Source organism: Macaca nemestrina, chromosome 9 (genome assembly GCF_043159975.1).
Source record: "Macaca nemestrina isolate mMacNem1 chromosome 9, mMacNem.hap1, whole genome shotgun sequence".
NCBI classification, from domain to species: Eukaryota; Metazoa; Chordata; class Mammalia; order Primates; family Cercopithecidae; genus Macaca; species Macaca nemestrina.
The window spans coordinates 88,662,387-88,684,021 of NC_092133.1; positions in this window are offsets into that span (position 1 = coordinate 88,662,387).

Genomic DNA, 21,635 nt, shown 5'->3' on the forward strand with positions numbered 1-21,635 from the left:
TGGCGCACCGCATCCTCGGCCTCCAGGGTTCAAGTGTTTCTCCTGCCTCACCCTCCCGAGTAGCTGGCATTACAGGCATGCACCACCAAGTCCAGCAAATTTTTGTATTTTTAGTAGAGACAAGGTTTCTCCGTGTTGATCAAGCTGGTGTCAATCTCCCCACCTCTGGTGATCCTCTGACTCTGCCTCCCAAAGTGCTGGGATTACAGCCATGAGACACTGTGCCTGGGCTAAACACAAATATTTCTAATGATATCTTTAAGAATCTTATAAGTAGAGCCATTTCAGAAGGCAACAAGTGTGACTTGTTAATCCATACATCATTAATAGCTTTTGCTCTTCCCTCCCTACTTTGTTTGAATTACTTATTTGTTAGAAATCCTCGAGAAATATATGGACTTCTTTACAACAACTTTAAAATTATAACTGTATACAGCATATAGGCTCTAATACACTTTCAGAGTTAAAACATGGTTTGTTGTATCTTTCATTGACTCATGGTCACTGTTTAAACAACGCAAGTCATTTAGACACATTTGTTAAAAAACAAAATACTCAGTATCTGTCTTTTGCAATCTTCACAGACGTAAAGAAATTCTAGCAGATGTCAGTACCAAACTTCTTCAAGAAAATGAGTGGAGCAGATCTTTATTTACTTCTCATACTACAAGGCCAGTCCTAGAGTCACCATGCAATGGAAATCTTAATGATAATTTACATCTCAACAGAATACATATCCCAAGAGAAACCTTAATGATTCCTACTTCAAGCTCATTGTCTTCAAATATCAGAATGGAGAACGACTTGTCAAAAGTTAGGTATAGTATTGTTTTTTCTTTGGTTTTCAGACTTCTGATATAGTTCTCTCTATATTTTTGGCAAGATATTGAGTTGTCTAACTGACTCATGCATTTTAAATAAAGGTCCTAATTATCTGTGTTTCTAAGGAAAGGAAACAAATCTTACAGCTTTTTTTTTTTAAGTCCCTGGGGTTTTAATTGTCAAAAGATATTCATTTTTTAACTTTACTCAACAAATGTAACTATACCAGCACATTTTAAATTTCTGTAAAAATTGCATTTAAGTTAGATTGTGGAAATATACTGATATTGCCTAACAACCAAAGTTATACTTGGAGATGCTTTGGCTTACTTTCTTTTTTTTTTTTTTAAGTTCTAGGGTACATGTGCACAACGTGCAGGTTTGTTACATATGCATACATGTGCCTTGTTGGTGTACTACACCCATTAACTCATCATTTACATTGAGTATATCTCCTAATGCTATCCCTCCCCCCACCCCCTACCCCGCAACAGTCCCAGTGTGTGATGTTCCCCTTCCTGTGTCCAAGTGTTCTCATTGTTCAATTCCCACCTATAAGTGAGAACATGCGGTGTTTGATTTTTTTGTCCTTGTCATAGTTTGCTGAGAATGACGGTTTCCAGCTGCATCCAAGTCCCTAACAAAGGACATGAACTCATTCTTTTTTCTTACATGATTACATCCTTAATTGCGTTGTACTTACAGCATTTCAATTCAATTGTTGCAAAATGTGCCTGTTGCTGTGCAATTGTACAGTGGTTTTTAAATACTTAAAGCAATATTTGAATTCTTAAAGTGAAGTTCACTTATGTCTATCTTACCATCACTCAAATGATTTATGGCTGAGATGGCAATGATATCAGGAGTAGTTAAATAGCAAATGTGACCAAACAGAATACATTCTGTTCTTTCTACTCAGAATTCCATGTAAAACTGCACAGGGTTCCCAGCTCCCTAGGACATGACACTTTCAAACTTTCAAGGTTCAACTGAACAAGAACTTTTCAATCCAACTGTTAGGGTAGCCAGTTAGCCAGACATTAACAGGCAGGAGGAAAGGTAGCTATGTAGGAAGAAACACCACAGAACGACTCTTAAGATGCTCAGTAATTACTCATTCTATGGTTGAACTGTCAGAATGTGTTAACTACAATCTGATAAAGAAGGAGAAAGGCAAAAGGGGAATTCTTAAGAGCTGTGTGGGCACAATGAGTACAAATTTGAGTGCTATACTACCTTCCTGGGGTGGAGGTAATGAGCAATGCCATCATTGGGTAGAATTTGTCTTGATCACTGGGTTCTGCATATGCACTTTAACCAAGAGTAAGAGAGGGTCTGCCAGCCTGGGTGTGAACTGGGCAAGAACAAAGGCAGGAACCTAAAGAAGAAAGTGAGAGAAAAGATCAAATGCAGAATGTATTGAGGCTGTTCCCAGCCAAGTCAGCGCACTCTTCTCTTAAAGCATACTGTTACTTGCACAATAAATGTTTTGCTGGATTTACTAACTGGTGTTTTGGTTGAATTCTTTCTTGCAAAAAGACAAGAACTGAGGACACTTTCTGGAACTCCAGGCTTGTCCATACCTTTTGGTGCTGTGACTTGCATCTTGTCATGAGGTAGGGACTGTGCTCGACACTGTCTCCTCTCACATGTCTGCTCCTATGCAGCATAGACTGTGAGAATGCTGAGCATGCTGAGCAATCTCCCTAGCATCTCCACTTTGTGTGTTCAACTAGAGCACTTTCACCTAATGCCCAACAGAGCTCCCCAAGCACAGAATGCTTTTTTCTTGACAGAGAACCTAAGGTTTCTGATTACTTCCATATTCTCACAACTGACCTCTGGGGTCTCACCACCCTGTCTTTCTTCACAGTTGCTCCTGCTGCCCATGCCATCATGGCATCTCTCTTGCTAGCCAATGCCACCTTCTTTGCCCTGTCTGTTCCCAGGTAGGTCCCAGTAGAATGGCTTTTTGCCTGCTCTGTCACCACCTCCTCTGCACTATTTCCACCTCCAGATGGAATGTAGGTAAATTTTGGGTGCTATGGTCTAGGTTTAGGGGTCTCCTTGGATGTACCTAGTACCCAATTTTCTCTCCATGTTCTTACCACTGAATTCTCAGGGATTTACCTATCAACTTCCCTCTTGTCTCTAGCCCTCCCCGCTGTCCTTGACATGCTTTGCCTGTATGCAGAGGATTATCACTGAAGGCTACAAAATTATAATTGGGCAGAGTCATCTATAATTAGATGCAAGACCTATGGACCTAGGAGGTCCACAGACCAAATGAGGGGAAGAGGTCACTGCTCGGTTGGGAGCATGTAGTAAGGGTGCACGAAATCTGAAGCTCTTCACAGACTAGGGATACCTGGTCTAGTGTGGGAAAGGGATGGAAAGGATGCTCTCTCCCTTTCACAATGGATGAGAATGGACAGAGAGCGAGGATGCTCACACTCCACTAGCATTTTCTTCTCTCTGTTTTTCAGACGTGCATTCAGCACTCCATACTGTAGGACTCTCCCCTTGGATGCATTCTCAACAGTTAGGACAAGTCTGATTCCCAGACATTAAAGAAAACTATATTAGTTTTCCTTTGTAATGCTTCATAGCCTCAATACAAACTATATGACTAGGAAGACTGGCCAGAAAATGGTAGCCTTAACTTTAACACCATCTTGCAGTTGGACCTACTTTGCAGGGGACAGGGAAAATGGTCAGAGGTGCCCTATGTCCAGGCCATTAAGGCTCTAAAAGAAGACCAGGATCTCTGCTAAAAATGCAGATGGGACTCTGCCATCTTGGCTCTCATGAGCCCCTCAGCAGATAATTCTCCCATAAATGTCTTAGGAAATTTCCCAGCAGAGCATCCTCAGCTTCCTTTAATCCTCCCACTGAGGATCCAAAGCCACCAGCTCCTTGTTCTCACCAGAGGAATAGGAATGGGCACTGGGACACAAGGCCCTGGAAGCTGGTATCAACTGGGAGAAGTTCTACATCTGCCTTAAAATGTTCAATGGGCAGTTAGCTATGCTTTGCATGACTATTGCCACTTTCTCAAGAAACAGCTTTCAATAATGTGCAAACGGCTCTTTTGGGAAAAAAATATTTCCAAGACTATAGAACAAGTTTGTAGGGCCCGTGCCCTTTGCACATTAAACATTTTGCACATTAAACAAGGAACCAAACCTCCTTTTCTTTTCCAGCCAGTCCAGTGGAAGGTCACTTATCCTGGGGAGGACTGGCCGTTTGACTTTACCTGACTTCTTGCCTGTCAAGGATTAAATATCTTCTGGTCTTTGTAGACATATTTACAGGTTGAATATAAACGTACTCCATGTGAATGGAAAAAGCAATGTGTGTAGTATAGGCCCTCCTTAAGAAGGTCATCGCTGGTTTGGCATCCACAGGTCACTGCAAAGTGATCATAGTACATCCTTCACTTCACAGGTTACTCAACTTGTTTCCCAGGCCTTGGGAATCAGTTACTTTCTAAATTCCTCCTGGCACCCACAACACTGTGGAATGGTTGACAGAATTAACAAATCTCTCAAGCAAACCTTGGAAAAATTATTCCAAAAAACTTCAAACCATGACCAAAACATTTACGTATTGCTCTACTAAGGATGAGAAACATACCCATCTCTAATTTACAACTCAGTTCTTTTGAGTTATTATGTGGAAGACCCTTTCTTCACTTTCCTATTGGATACTGACCTTACCAATTCTAATTATGTTAATTCCCTCTCCCAGTTTCTGCTGGTGGCTCAAAAACTAGGCCAAAATATATTTTCACACCCTGAAAACTCTGACCAAATTTTAAACCCACCCGTACTCAAGTTCTCATCAAGATTTGGAAGGATGGAACTCCAGACTCTCAACTGAGTCTTATTTGGAGAGGTCCTTACACTGTTTTACTCTCCACTCCTATAGCAGTTATGGTGCCAGGGATCACCAAGTGGATCCACTATTCCAAGGTAAAGCTATATGATGCGTCTCGGGCAGAGGAAGTCCTAGAGGTGCCATTGGAAACCTGGACCACTTGTCTCCTCCAGGGTCTCAAACTCCTCTTCAAGCAAAGCCAAAAGAATAAACATAGGTAAATTAGTAATGCTTTGGCCTGTTATACCATGAGTCATAATACTCCTTGCAGGTTTACTAATATGTCTTTGCTACTATGAACCAAAATCCCCTCCAAGAAAAGGTCTGTTCTGTACTACCTGAATTTAAATCTCAAAGCCATAATCTGGGCGGCATTCTCTCTAATACTCACTGAGTTAACAGCTTCTGTTTCCATAATCAAGAGACATCTTGATTTGGCTTTAATCTGTTCTCTTTGGGATCATGCAACTCAGTGCTCTATGCTCACTAATGCTTCTACCTAAAATCACCCTCATAGGCCCCAGCAGCCCACAACCACAACAAAAATCTCTACAAGCAGCTCAACAACTACTAAAGTTCACCAAATCTTCCTGTGCCTCATCCTATTGGCTATACATGAATTCTTTCCACCCAGGGCAGGAACAGGCTCCCCAGCCATGATACAAGAGTAGGCAACTATTCAAGCCCAATTTAGATTCACCTATCATTGGGAGCTCTGCATACAAAACATTCCAAGAGATGTCATACGGTACCTAATACAAGTTAAAGTGGACATTCAAGCCTTGTCTAAGCCCACTTGCACTATTTTAGGCCCCTTGTACTCCCCCATTACCCTCATCAGCCAGGCATCCCTAGGCATCACTACTACCTGAGATTCTGGAACTTTTGTGGGTTCTCTTAACTTTGAACACTTCAACACAACCATCACCATTGTTAGTATCTCTCATACTTTTTTTCTCTACAAACTAAAATCTCCAAATACTAAGTAAGGTTCTCTACCCAACCAAACCAGCATTGGGTCATGCAAAAAGTTTCAAATCTTTAACTCCCTTTGGGAGGTTCTTCTCCTTACCGTTACTGGACACATGATCCTCTGGGAAAGAAGAACCATCCTTCTATTCAAATTAGTCACCCATGTCTGGCTCCCCTGGCAGCTGAATCTTTAGTGACAGAATATCACGTCTCAGGTAGCCAACAGGTATATTGGTCAATGTTTGGAATTGACCTTGCCTCCTTCAGTGTCCGTCCTTGTCTACCTATAACAGAACTTTATTTTCTATGTGGGACACAGGCCCACCTCTGTCTCCCTGCAAACTGGACTGGAAGTTGCTCTCTGGCTTATCTCACTGCTAACATCACCATTGCTGCCAGTGATGCTTCTCTGCCTTTTCCCTTATTTATTACCTCACACTGGGCCCACCAAACAATACAATTAATTCCCTTTCTCATCAGACTTGGCATCACCACAGATGCCATGATAGGAATGGCCAGCATTGGCACAGATTCCTCAATCTACCACAGCCTGTCTCTAGAATTGACTCAAGAGATAGGAACCACTGCTTGAACTGTAACAGAGTTACAGTGGCAAGTCAATTCTCTTGCAGCTCTAGTTCTCAAAAGTGGCTGAGGTCTTGACATGCTGATTGTAATTTAGGAAAAATTAGTCTACGCTTGGAGAAAAGTGTTAATCTGGGTTAAGAAACCAGGGCAGACCCAGGAGCACATTAGAGATCTCATAAACCAGGCCTCTCGTCTTTGGGAAAGGACTACTGAGGGTTGGCTCTCCTGATTCTGACTCTTACGGTTCATCCCCTTCCTAGGACCCCTGGCCTCTACCTTCCTTCTTCTCCTTTCTGGGCCTTGCTTCTTGAACCTGCTAACTAGGTTTATCAACCTCTTTCCTACCCTTGAGGACAATCAAATCCTTGCACGTCTCCACTGGACACTGTGGTTCAAACCTTTAGAGATACAGCAACAATCTCTGAAACCTTGTCACCATGACAGCAAGGAAGGCAGGGACCCTGAAGACCCCCGATACCCCTTTTTAGCAGAAAGTATCTACAGAATGCCCCCCATCTCATTTCCCAAAAGATGTCTGGGTCCCAACTCCTTGAGGGATAAATGTAAGAGGAGGCAGTTGGTCAGATATGAGCAGGCAGGAGGGGAGGTATCCATGTGGGAAGGAACAGCTCAGAACACCTCTTCAGATGACCAGTACTCACTCTATGGTCAAACTCAAAATGTGGTTAACTAGATCCTGATAAGGAAGGAAAAAGGCAAAAGTAGAATTCCTGAGAGCTGCGCTGGTGCAATGAGTACAAATTTGACTGCTATATGAGCTTTCTGGGTGGCAGTAATGAGCAATGTCACTATTGGGTAAGATTTATATTGATCTCTAGGTCCAGTACACATGCATTACGAACAGTAAAGGAGAAGCAAGACCAGTCAGGCATGGTGGCTCACGCCTGTAATTCCAGCACTTTGGGGGCTGAGGTGGGTGGATCACCTGAGGTCAGGAGTTCAAAACCAGCCTGGCCAACATGGTGAAGCCTGGTTTCTACTAAAATAGAAAAAATTAGCCAGGTGTGGTGGTGCATGCCTGTAATCCCAACTACTTGGGAGACTGAAGCAGGAGACTTGCTTGAACCTAGGAGGCGGAGGTTGCAATGAGCTGAGATTGTGCCACTGCACACCAGCCTGGGCAACAAGAGTGAAACCCCATCTCAAAAATTTAATTAATTAATTAAGGAGAAGAAGACCACAGAAGACCACAATGCAGAATGTCCTGGGGCTGTTTCCAGCAGGGTCAGTGCACTCCTGTCTTGAAGTTCACTTTTACTTCCCCCAATAAAACTTTTGCCTGCTTTACTAATTGGTCTTTTTGGTGAATTCTTTCTCTAAGAAGACAACCAGGAACACTCTGGATCACCGAGATCCATAGTATCAACATGTGATTTCCCTCATGGTAGGAGTCCATTTCTGGGGATCCCAAAATGAATCCAATAATGACAAGGTGTATCAATTATAGAGCTGATAAAGAAAAAATAGTGCAACTATGCTTGATTAATTTTAAGAAATTTTCCTAAGGTTTGACCATTTTTCAACTAAGGGAAAATTACAAAAGCCAGGTGCAGTGGGACACAAATGAAGTCCCAGCTACTCCAGATGCTGATGCAGGAAGATCACTTGAGCCCAGGACTTCAAGGTTGTAGCATAAAATGCTGGTGCCTGTGAATAGCCACTGCACTCTAGTACTACAGCCTGGGCAACACAGTGTGAACCTGTCTCTTGAAAAGATTACAAAAATTATAACATACTTGTTTCAACAAAAATAAATAGGCAAATTGTAACTAGTTTTTTGTGTCTTATTTTTATTAGAAAATTCAGTCAGTGCACTTTGGCTTATCATTTGGATGGTGTTTTTGTGATCTCCTTAATGCACAGAAAGGTAATAATAAACCCATGATAAATGAAACCATGAAAAAGGCAGTGCATTTAATAAAATACCTTTCCAGAGCAAAATCTTAGGTATATTTCTTTAGTGCCAGTGTCTTGGATGATGGGCCCCTAGAAGTTGTCAACATCTCTTCTCGATTGGAGAAAGTGTTAAGCCCCAAAGTAGCTGGAGCAGTATATTTTCACCTTTTGTCAAGAAGGCAGGAACTTGATTACTTTGAGTGCTATTCAACAGTTTCTGATTTAATTAAAAATGCAACACAAGCCAACTATATTGCTGCTAACTCCTCGCTAGATATCTTCTGCTACTGTCAAAGGAATTGTGGTCTCACTGGACAATCAATTAACTGGGGAGTCTTGAATCTTGGATGACAGCTGAAAAAACATTATCCACCAGAGGAATACCAATTCTTCAAATACCCCATATCCATCAGTATCTTGAATCATGCTTGATTCTGAAGAATTCTCAACAAGTCATGTCAATGGGGCTCTCTGGCCTTGGATTTCATATGTTGATGTTCATTTTATAGAAAGGAGACTGTTCTGTTGTAATTATTTTATTGAGAAACACAACTTTTGAGCCGTTGGAAAAAAATACAAGTTGCTGGAAAATCAGAATGAAGAATACAGAATTATCAGACTACAATGTAATATCAAATTTGATTTCAAGAAATTACAGAAAATCTTTCCTCAAGTTTAATCTCACAGAATTTATTTCTACAAAGAATTCCAAGATAAATTCAGTTTTCTGGAAGATTTTTACATGGCTTTTACTCATTCTTCATATAGACTATCAACAGATGAGTACATCAATTATTTGGCTAGTGAATTCATGAGTGCAAAACTCAGAGACATTCCAATATTACATTGCTTGCATCGTTAGGCATATGTTCAATGCCAGCTCTGGCAATTGAAAATAAGCTCTTTTGTGATCTAAAGGCTTAAATTCCTCCAACCAAACTGCTTGATTCAGATGCAGCTCTGCAAATTTTAAAATTGTTTCTGGAAGAACATGTAAATGAGACTTAAGAGAGAAAAGGGCTTGAAACTGGGACATGGAGGTTGCGGTGAGCCCAGATTGCACCATTGCACTCCAGCCTGGGGGACAAGAGCGAAACTCTGTCTCAAAAAAAAAAAAAAAAAAAAAAAAAAAAAAAGGGAGAGAGAGAAAAAGGAAAGGAATGGCCACAAACCACCTGAAATTTAAAAAAATGAACTACGCAGAATGCCAAATCAGAATGAAAACAGAGGTACAAGATTATAAACAGAATGCAATCAAACTTGTCTTGAGCTCACCTAAAGTTTTCTTTCCTGATAATTTTAGGCAACTTTGATTAACATTAAATTGACATTCTAAACTACCAAGTCATTTGAGTTTATATATGTTAGTAAACATTCACTATATTAATTTTATTGTCCAAGGCTAAATCTAAAGAGTTTAAATATAATTTAAAAATTAGTCTTCATTGATCGAAAAATATCGTTTGTTAAATTTAGTACTTTCCCAGTTAAATTGATCATTGTTAGTTCTTTATTTGAGAAATCTGCAAAACTCCACTGAAAATAAATTAGTAGTAGAAATTATTCCTAAATATCAAAAAATGAATAATTTAGTCAATTGATTTCACAAAGAAATAAAGGAAATTTGCTTAATTAGCAGAGAGTATCATTCCTACTATTTTTGTTGTACTTGGATTAGCGTTCTGAGACAGATACAGTGGCAAGTAATTGCATAATTAAAGTAAATATATATATTTTTTAATTAAATGACAATAAAAATAGGTTATGCAATGTCCTTAAGAACATTGTGGCCTAATTCTAATGTTGTTTACTTCTATGCTACACCATACCCAACATCACTTAAATGCTCTCTCTGGGATAGGTGCTATATTACATTTTAGCAAACTTCACAAGACCCTTATGGGATGATATGCTTCAGTGTTGTAAGTTTGTGTGCCTGTACTAGTCTTGAATTTTCTGGGGGTATACTGACCCAGTATTACTCCAGACACCCAAGAATCTGTCTAGACTTCACAGTAGAACTGATATAAATCTTGACCATAGGTGACAGTGTTGTGGCATTTATTTGGAAATTATTTTTCCTTGATTTTTCTTTGCCTTTTAATTGTTTCATGCATTTTTAAATGTACAGAACATTTTAAAATTCTTATCTAGATAAACTGTTTAGTCTTCATTTTAAACTCCTGCCTCTGAGATGTTACTTAGGTTTCTCCTACCCATAATATCATACACATATTTGCAATATTTTTCTTGTACTGTTTTTTTGACTCACTTTGTTTTTCAACTTTTTTAGAATAACAAAAGTGATATCAATTATTTGTGAAAATACTGAAGTGGCATATAAGTTTCCGAAGTGCATATATGTATTTATTTATTTATTTTTTAACCGATAGATAGGGGGAATGCTGTGTCCTATTTTAATGTACATGTTAAATCTTTCAATACATGAACATGGCATGTCTTTCCATTTATCTGTGACCTCAGTTCCTTTCATCAATGTTTTAGAGTTTTCAGTGTAGAGATCTTTCACTTCCTTGGTTAAATGTACTCCTAGGTATTTAACTTCTTTTTAACTACTATAAATGGGATTGCTTACTTGCTTGTTTTTTTTTTTTTTTTTTGATATCTTGTTGTTAGTGTATGAAAATGCTACTGATTTTTGCATTTTGACTTTGTATCTTTCAACTTTACTGAATTTGTGTATTAGTTCTAACAGGTTTGGGGTGGTATTTCAATTATTTAATTATGAAATCAAGGTCCAGAAAGGTGAAAAACTTGTCTAAAATGCTGTGGCTAGAGCTCCAGGTTAAATCCCATGCTTCAATCTCAACTAGTAGGGTAATACTTTCTGATTTCTAAGTGTATCAAATGTATCACTAGTATGCGTGGTGATTTTAGGTAATAATTGTCCTTTCTTTTCATATGCATTAGAAAAAAATATAATGAACAAACCAAGTCTGGAATTTCATAATTATTCTTGTTTAGGAATTTTTTTTTTTAAGTGAATTGCTGGCCAGGTGCGGTGGCTCGTGCCTGTAATTCCAGCACTTTTCGAGGCTAAGGCAGGCGGCTCATTTGCGGTCAGGAGTTTGAGACCAGCCTGGCCAACACGGTGAAACCCCGTCTCTACTAAAAATACAAAAATTAGCCAGGCATGTTGGTGGGTGCCTGTAATCCCAGCTATTTGGGAGGCTGAGGCAGGAGAATCGCTTGAATCTGGGAGGTGGAGATTGCAGCGAGTCAAGATCGTACCACTGCACTCCAGCCTGGGCAACGGCGTGAGACTCAGTCTAAAAAACAAGAAAAAAAGTGAATTGCTTTAAATCATAAATAATAAATTCAGATGTATTGTAGACATGATTACAGTCGTGGAGGTGGCCCCTATGTGCTTGAGATTTAGGTAACTCTTCCCTACCTTCTATGACAGATGCCATTCCTCTCATTTATAACAATGTTAAGATTTCATCAATTTCACCCTGTGCAATGTATTAATACAAGGAAAAAGTAAGTAAAAGTTCATTCATGAATATTTCCCTGAACAGCATTTTTGTTTCTTTCTTACTTTTAAATATTACTTTTCCATTTCTTCCAACACCGGTGTAACTCAACAGTATTCGTTGTATACCAAAAGTATTTCTCTTAATCCAGCATTATGACTTACTACAAATAGAAATGAGATAATTGGTGTACTTAATCCTTTGTAAAAGCTTAGAGGCCATCTTAAAATGCTTCGCAGAAATTGGAAATACAGTATTTTGAGTAGGATTTTTAAATGTTTACTGTGGAATTAGAGCACAAATCTCTTCAAGAAGAGAACTGTGAACATTAAAGACTCTTATTGTCCAGTGTGGATGAAAATGGAAATGTAATTCACAATTTGTTGTGGACAAAGAGCCTGGCAGAGAGAATGTGTCCATGGTCTTAAAGTGTATTACACAGCTACCTTACTAGCATTTTTTTCACTGTGCTGACAAGAAAGGGAAGGAAGAACATTCGCAACCCAGGTTGCTAAACTAAGAGCTTTAATTAATGAGACTCCAGAAAGGGCCCTAGCAAGATAAAAATGTGATTGCAGTGTGCTCTCTGACCTCAATTGCAGGTTCCCTGACTTCTCTTTCATGTTCTCAGACCCTCAGTGTAAGGATATAAGGGCTCTCTGAGATGGCAAGTTGTTTTGTTAAAAAGCCTCTTTACACATCTGGAATATAACTCTGAAACCTAACCTAGGCTTATGTTAACACTGTGGCTTATAAACCATGCTTAGACTGCATGGAGTCATAAACATGTTGAATGTAGGAAACACTGTCAGTTTATAAATTGGGTCTGCTATTAAGTTCTGAGGTCATTAGTTTGTTTTTTGGGGGGGGGGTTGTTTTGTTTTTTTTGTTGTTCTTTCTTTTTTATTTCTCCCAACTCTATGTGCTTTGGAAACCTGAGGGTGGGTAAGAAAACAGTGTAGCCAGGTTTCTTTCCATGTTTGCTTCCAGCAAGATGCCTCTGGCCTTTTCTTGTCCAAAATCAACATAAAGCTGCTTCTCCCATATCACCACCGTGACTACCACACAAAGCCAAGATGTCCCCATTTTTAACTTTGTTACTTCACAGACTTACTACTAAATTCCTGGGTGATGGAGGAGGTGGGAAACACGAGGCCCAGAATCATGCCTCTCTGTGTGATAATGGGCAAGTTACTTTACCTCGCTGAGATGTTTATAGGTCTGTGAAAGGAATGATCTGCACCATTTGCTCATTAGATTCCCCCTTTGCATCTAAGCCATGATAATACCCCAAATAAGATGATAAGATTTTATACAGGCTTGCCTGCATATTGGCATTTTGATCAATGACAGACAGCACATATGACACTGGTTCCATAGGATTAGAACACCACATTTTTACTGTATCTTTTCCATGTTTGGCTATTTTTGTTTGTTTGTTTTGTTTTTTTGAGACGGAGTCTTGCTCTGTTGCCCAGGCTGGAGTGAAGTGGCATAATCTCTGCTCACTGCAAGCTCTGCCTCCCAGGAATGATAATGAACAAGTGAAAGTGAAATCAGTTTCCCTTCTTTGTTCAATAAACATGGTTAGAGCACCTGTGTGCAAAGTAGTGGGACAGGGGCTGAGGGGAACGGTAAAGCCGTTTAAGCTGTGACCCTGAGCTGAAAAAGCAATCTAGCAGCGCCATCAGACTCTGCACACTACACAGCACAGTGTCCCAGGGGCCAGGTGGAGGGAAGGATCACTTCTGGCTGCAGCATCAGGGAAGGCACTCTGCAATCAAACTGTCTATCAAATTGTATCTTCCACTACTTTCATTGGGTTTATTTTGCTGCTTTTCTCTGGCTTATCTTGGATTGTTTATTTTTCTTCTTTCTTATTTTCTAATACATGTCTTTTGGACGGTACACTATTCCCTGAGAGCTAGTCTGGCTACTCTCTGGGGCACAGTATTATAGGACTGTTTCTCATGTGATTCTGATGGGTAGATGGAGTAAAAAGCACTGGTATGGCTTCAGATCAAATGTTTTGAAGATAGACCAGATTGAAATCCTAGCGTGGCTACCCACCAGCTGTGACCTGGACAAATCACTCAGTATCTCTCCAAATCAGTTTTCTCATCTGAAAAACAGGAACGGCAGTAGCTATCTCACTGAGTGTTGAGATCATTTATAGGATAATACATACAAAGTGCTCAGGAAGGAGCCTCGTCCACACTCATGATAAACTCCTGCTTATATCGTCATTCAAATTCAACTGCCTAAAACGAAGTGCAAAAAAAAAGACCCAATGGAAGTGAATGGCTTGCTACAGTCTCATCTGTATATAAATAAGTCTCATTTGGATGACTTTGATTTATAACGAACTTTAAAAACAATATATGTAAGAACAGATTAAAGGAGAAAGATCATATGAATATCTTCATAAATGCAGAAGTGGCATTTGATAAATTCCAATATCCGTTCTTTCTCCACCCCCTCAGAGATGGGGGTCTCACTCTGTCACCTACAGTGGAGTGTACAGCTACAATTATAGTTCACTGCAGCCTCTAACTCCTGGCTAAAATTATCCTCCCACCTCAGCCTCCCAAGTAGCTGGGATGGTCACAGGCATGCACCACCATGCCTGGCTAGTTTCTTTGTTTGTTTGTTTGTTTTTGTAGAGACAGTGTCTTGTTTTGTTGCCCAGTCTGGTCTTGAACTCCTGGCTTCAACCGATTCTCCCGCCTCAGCCTCCCAAAGTGCTGGGATTACAGGTGTGGGCCACCTCTGTCCACATCCAACATCCATTTTTAATAAAAGTTCTCAGCAAAGTTAGAAATACAGTGGAACTTCCTAATTTTGATAGAGGAGATCTACAAAACTCTAGAATAAACACGATGCAAAATGTTGAAAGTTCTCCTTTGAGGTCAAGAACAGGGCACACTTCTAGTCAGCACTGGTGGAAGTTCTAGCCGGTAGAATAAGGGAAGAAACATAAATAAAAGGCATTCACAATTGAAAGAAAGAAAACTGTATTTCTGGACAGTTTTACACCTGAAAAACTGAAAATAATCTACAAACTATTAGAATTAATAAATTTATTTAGCAAGGTTGCTGGGTATAAGGTCAATATGAAAAATTGACTGTATTCATAAAAACTACCATCAAACAATTAGAAATTGAAAAAAAGTGAACCGAGATCATGCCACTGAACTCCAGCCTGCGTGACAGAACTAGATGCCATATCGGAAAAAAAAAAAAAAAAAAAGTTTGTGCAGTGGCTCAGGCCTGTAATTCCAGCACTTTGGGAGACTGACACAGACGAATCGCTTGAGCCCAGGAGTTTGACACCAAACTAGGCAACATAGCAAGACCCCATCTTTTCAAAAAAGTCATTTATAATAGCATCTCAAGGTAGAAGTAACTGGAAATTAATCTAACAACAATGTGTAAAACCTCTTAAAATTATAGATATATTAAAGGAGATCTAAATAAATGGAGACAGATCATTTCATTGTTCAGAAGACTAAATAATAGAATTATGTGATGCTTTCTAGACCTTAAGGGAAACAAAATAATGACAATATGTCAATGTTCAACAGCTTTATTTTTCATTTTTGTAGCATGGGACAATGCATAGAACATGCAAAGGTGTAGGAAAAGGCAATTCTATTGCACAAGATAAGAGGACAAGATTTATCAGATAGCAATGATTGTAAAGCTGCTGCTATTAAGACAGTGTTTTGTTAGCCCAAGGATAAACAGGCCGATGAAACAGAATAGTGTTGAGAAACAGATCTATACATGTAAGTAAAGATAGGGCACATCAATGAAGACTGCATGTCTCAATAAATAGTTCTGGGATAATTGGGCATCCAGATGGAAAAGGTAAAGTTGGAAACCTCTCTCTTACAAAAAATAAGCTCTAGGTAGATTGAAAACTTAAATATGAAAGAAAAAAATTCTAAAACTGTTAGAAGATACTGTAAAATAATATAACTTTAATACAAATAAATGAATAAAATTGACTACCTTCATAAAGTTCTGTTTATCAAAAGGCCCAACAGAGTAAAAAGACCATGAGAGGATATTTGCAAAACATCTAAATGACAAAGTACTGAAGATCAGAAAAAACAAGGAGTGCCTATAAAAAGGTAATAAAAGGACAGACAGCCCATTAGAAAGCTGGTGAGATTGTGGGGAAATGGGCACTATTGTATTCTTCGCTTAAAAGCATAAATTAGTCCCACAGTTTTGAAGGCCAATATGGTGATATGTATCATAATTAAAAGTTCATTTTTTTTTTTTTTTTTTTTTTAGATAGAGTCTTGCTCTGTCGCTCAGGCTAAAGAGCAGTGCTGCAATCTCGGCTCACTGCAACCTCCGCCTCCCGGATTCAAACGATTCTTTTGCCTCAGCCTCCTGAGTAGCTGGGATTACAGGTCCCTGCTACCACGCCCAGCTAATTTTTTTTTTTTTTTTTTTTTTGTATTTTTAGTGGAGATAGGGTTTCACCATGTTGGCCAGGCTGGTCTCAAATTCCTGACCTCAGGTGATCCACCAGCCTCAGCCTCCCAAAGTGCTGGAATTATAGGCGTGAGCCCCCACACCTAGCCAAAATATTCATTCTTTAATCTTCCAATTCCAGATCTTGGAATTTTTTTCTAAGGGAACAAATACCAAAGTGGGACAAATACATGAAATTCATGTTCATTGCTGTATTGCTTATAATGGTAAAAAAGTAGAGACTTAAAAGTCCCTCAGAAGGGGGGTTTCTTAAATACATTAAAGCACATCTATGTAATAGAATTCTATGCACTAATATTAATGGATGGGTAAGTTTATACGTATAGACAAATAGACATATGTTCGTCCAGTGCAGTGGCACACCTGTAGTCCCAGCTACTTGGGAGGCTGAGGCAAGAGGATCACTTGAGCATGGGTGCTCAAGGCCAGCCTGGGCAACATAGTAAGACCCATCTCTTAAAAAAAATAAAATAAAATTTAAAATAGGCATATATGACAATGGAAACCAATTATAGAAGAGATTATATCTATATGTATATATATATAATTGGATTATAGGCATGAGTCACCACTCCTAGCAACTTTCAATTTTATAAGCTGAGTTTTTAACATTATTAACTTAAACATGTTTGTTTTGAAATGGGCAAAACAACAAAAATTAAATGTTATAATATAAATGTGAATACTTAAATGTCTTTCTAATGAAATGATGACTAACTGTAGAAAAGAAAATGTAGGAATGTATACATCCTTGCAAAGAGTGTGAAACTGATGCAGGCAATGTAGAGAGTCTTGCTTAGGGGCAATGAACAAAAGAACATACCTGGGTAAAAGAAATGTGAGGTTACTCATAACAAAACTAATATTTATATTGCACAATGTAAAACATTATTTTATACCTAGGATCACATTTGATCTTTACAAATCCCTGTGAAACAGCTATTATTATCAGATCCAGTTTATGCATAATAAAAACAAGACTCGTATGGGTTAGCTAACTAGGCTATGGTCTCTCCACCAAGCTCTACTTCTCTGATTGAGAAGATAGTAATATCTAGAGCTTCAGTGTTCTTTCTACTGCCCTACGCTACCGCCCAGTGCAGATATAAGAACAAAACCTACTAGTAACCTGCTATTGAGTGTTTAGACCTTCAGCAACTTTAATCATCCAAAACATAGCCATGAGACCAAAAAGAGGAAAACAGTTTACAAAAGCCCATATTTATTACATCATGAAAGAGCCAGGTCTGTGAAATGTTGCCTAGAATTTGTGTACTAAACTCAGCGAAATGAATTAACTCAGTGACTTCATTTTCTCCCAAATTACAATAAATGGAAGATTTAAAAGATGAGAAAAATAAACACAGAAAACTTCAGTTAACAGGGTAGAGGATGACCTATTGAAAGATTGGGAGTCCATGTGTGGGAGGTAAAGGCAGGTCCTATGAGTGTTAGGCAGGCCTAGGCACGTGTTCTTTTTGTTGTTTAATTCTAAATTTATGACAAATGAAGAACAGGGCCTTGACCTGGTCTGGATCAACTTGTTATGGAGCCCATGCAAAATGAAAATGATTCATAAACAAAACTGATTCATCCCCAGCAACAGCAGAGATGACCATGAACAATTAGCCACTTGAGAATCCTCAACGATTCTTGGGGAATGTCATTAATTACATTTTATTAAAGGGCAGGGATACCCAAGCTGACCTATGAGTTACAAAAGCAAACTAGAATTTCTTTATGGGTTTTGTTAATGTGGAATATAAATTCAGAAATAACTAGAGTTTGAGGGTATCTTAAATCCAAAAAATAAAAATAAAAACCCAACCAGCAGCAATTTGCTGAATTCCTGAGTGCTTAGGACTCTCCATTTCTAGTCTAGCAAATATCTTCCAGTTGCAATTTTAAACTTTTTTTCCCAGATCTTTCAAGAAACCTCTAATAGTATCAAGTTCAGCACACAAAGCTAGCTTTCTGTAAGCAATCAGTCTCATCTACCCACCTTTACTTTAGACAGGCTCCTAAAGACAACCTTAGAATAAAAATAACTTTTCTTTTATTATTAAAAGTCTGTTGTCTAGCCAGGTGTGGTGGGGGATCACCTGTAATCCCAGCACTTTGTGAGGCTGACACTAGAAAATTGCTTAAAACCAAGAGTTCGAGACTAGCCTGTACAATGTAGTGAGAACACCATGTCTACAAAAAGGAAAAAAAAAAAAAAGTAGCTGGGCATGGTGTCACACACCTGTGGTCCCAGCTACTTGGGAGGCTGAGGTGTGAGGATCATATGAGCCCAAGAGGTTGAGGCTGCAGTGAATGCAGTGAACCATGGTCATGTACTACCCTTCAGCGTTGGTGATAAGAGCAAGACAGATGTTTCAATAATTAAAAAAAAAAAAAAAAAAAAGGTTGTCCTCTGCCTCAAAGGGACTTTGCTGTTATATTAAAACTATTGAAATATGTATAAACCAGGTGTGGTGGCTCACATTTGTAATCCCAGCACTTTTAAGAGGCTGAGGCAGGAGGATTGCTTGAGACCAGCCTAAGCAAGTTTGAGACCAGCCTAAGCAAGATAGTGAGACCCCGTCTCTACAAAAAATATGAAAACTAGCCAGCTGAGGCTGGGTGTGCCTGTATTCCCAGCAATTCAGGAGGCTGAGACAAGAGAATCCCTTGAACCCAGGAATTTAAGAGGTTACAGTGAGCTGATTACGAACTGCACTCCAACCTGGGAACCAGAGGGAGAAACTGTTTCAAAAGAAAAAAAAAAAAGAAGAAGAAAAGAAAAGAAGAATATATGTATAAATGCGTGTTTTAAATTGGAACAATTACTACAGCATCAAAATGCACATTTCATGAGATGTGAAAATTTCTTCTTAAGCATCCATTTCTGGTTTTGCAGCAAAGGCATTATTATACTTCTATAACTTGTTGTCTTATATAGTCAGATAGAATCAAGCAAAGTTGGCAGAGCCTAGGCGTCTGCCTAAAAGAAATGGTCTCTCACATTTTCGTGTATATATTAACTCTTCCCGAGTTCCAGTGGCACTATTTCTGGAGTCCTTTTTGAGGCACATAATCCTAAAGCAGGTGTCACTTGTTATTCTATTTCAAAGCATCTTGCTCTTTTTCTTCACAGTACTTTTCAAAATATTTAATATACATTTATTTCTTATAAAAGTTGTTTACCTCACTGGACTTTAAGATCTGTGAGGTTAATCTCACGTCTGTTTTATTTTCTACCTTATTGCCCCTGTTCCCCAGGCACAGAGCAATGTGTACCTGACATATATTTGGCTCTCGATACACATTTGTCCTATTTGTGAGTGTGGTTGTTCAACTTATCTCACTCTGTGTGTAGGTGTGTACTTTCTTGTCATTTCAGGGACACTTAGGAATTTCCTTATTTTGCCTCAATTTCAGCTATGCATTAAAACTATTTTATAAAAACATGTTTTATTGATTTTTTTTTTTCTTTTTTTGAGACAGAGTTTCACTCTGTTGCCCAGGCTGGAGTGCAGTGGTATGATCTCGGCTCACTGCAGCCTCTGCCTCCTGGCTTCAAACCATTCTCCTGCCTCAGCCTCCCAAGTAGCTGGGATTACAGGCAACTACCACCATTCTCAGCTAATTTTTGTATTTTTGGTAGAGACAGGGTTTCACCATGTTGGCCAGGCTGATACTGAACTACTTGGGAGGTTGAGGTGGGAGGATTCAGCTACCTTGGCCTCCCAAAGTGTTGGGATTACAGGGGTGAGCCGCTGCACCTGGGCTTAACATGCTTAAGTGTTTTATATCAGAAGGCATTTTTCTGGTCCTCTATTTCAGGAGTTGGCAAACTTCTGTAAAGGGCCAGATAATATTCTCAGCTTTGCTGGCCATGAGATTTCTGTCCCAACTACTCAACTAATTGACATGTCTTGTCAACATCAGCATCACTGGAGTTCTAATTTGTTATTATGATTTAAGTAGCAGGAAATCATCCAGCTGTCAAGACACAAAAGACCTTCAATGTCAGGCTCTAAAAGATAAAGCTCTAGAGTGTCAGGCTGTAAAAGATAAAGCTCAAACTCTCTCACATATTTGAGTATGAATTTAAAGCTAGTATTTGCTGAGCATTTACCGTGGTTCAGGTACTATTCTAAGTGCCTTTCCTATGTTAACTCCTTTACATCTCACAACAGTACCAAAGACAATGACCACTATCATCTCCATTTGGAAACTGAGGCTCAGCTACATAAAGTTACACCACCCAGTGGTGGATAAAGGGCACCATCTCTGTCTCTCTGACTCCAGAAACCATGTTCCACTCAGGATGCTAACCCCCTAACACCCATTCTTCTATCTCTTGATGAGTTCTGAATTATCACTCAGGTATTCGCCCTTCTCCAGTAGCCTCCTTGCCTCAGAAACACATACTCTCACCCCAGCTTCAGAGAAAAGCTGATTGATCTCCATGCACTCTTATCCTCTAGACAGTGATTGGCTTACGTCTGAGGTTTCTCAACAAATTAGTACATGGCATAACCTCAGGTCACAGGGGCTGGCCAGAAATGGACAGGTAACCTTAACTAGGCTGATGTGATGGGAGGGAAATTTGCTGAGGGTTTTTAGAAAACAAGTTTCATCAATCTTGGGAGAAAATCTTGGAGAGGGCCAGCCTCTCTTCATCCAAAGATTGCCATATATGCGTGTAAAGCTTGAAGCTACAGAAACATCTTACTCATCATGAGGATAAAACCAGAACAAAGTGGCAGAGTTGAGAGACTCAAAGACCAAGGCAGCCAGAGCTCTAGTTGAATCACAGCTGCTCACCACTCTAGTGCTGGATTTTTTGCATTGTATAATCAATACACCACCTTTGTGTTTTAGACCAGTTTCAACTGAGTTTTCATTCAATGGAATGTAACCTGACTGTAGTTATTTGAAATCTTTCAAGATCTGGCCTCAGCATACCTTTCTAGTCCTTATTTTTACTTGTCTAGGGCTAAATAAATTACCCAGAGTTTCCCAAACACATCACACCATTCATGGATTTGCAAGCGTGATTCCTTCTGCCTTCATTGTCCTTTGCTCTTCTCTCCCTGGAGAATTCATGTTTGGTTGCAATCATGTTTTAAATGTCTGTCTTCACCACTTGATGCGGCTACATCATTTTTGTCTTTACACTCTCTGCACTTCTCATGCACTTAAGACATAATAAGCGCTCCAATAAGTGTCTATAAGATTAATAAAAAGGGTGGGCAACATGGAAACCTGAATCATAATATAAACTTTCTCTACAAGATACTTAGCCTGGTGCAGTGGCTCATGCCTATGATCCCAGCACTTTGGGAGGCTGAGGCTGGTGGATCATGAGGTCAGGAGTTCAGGACCAGCCTGGCCAAGATGGTGAAACCCTGTCTCTACTAAAAATAAAACAATTAGCGGGGTGTGGTGGCGGGCGCCTAT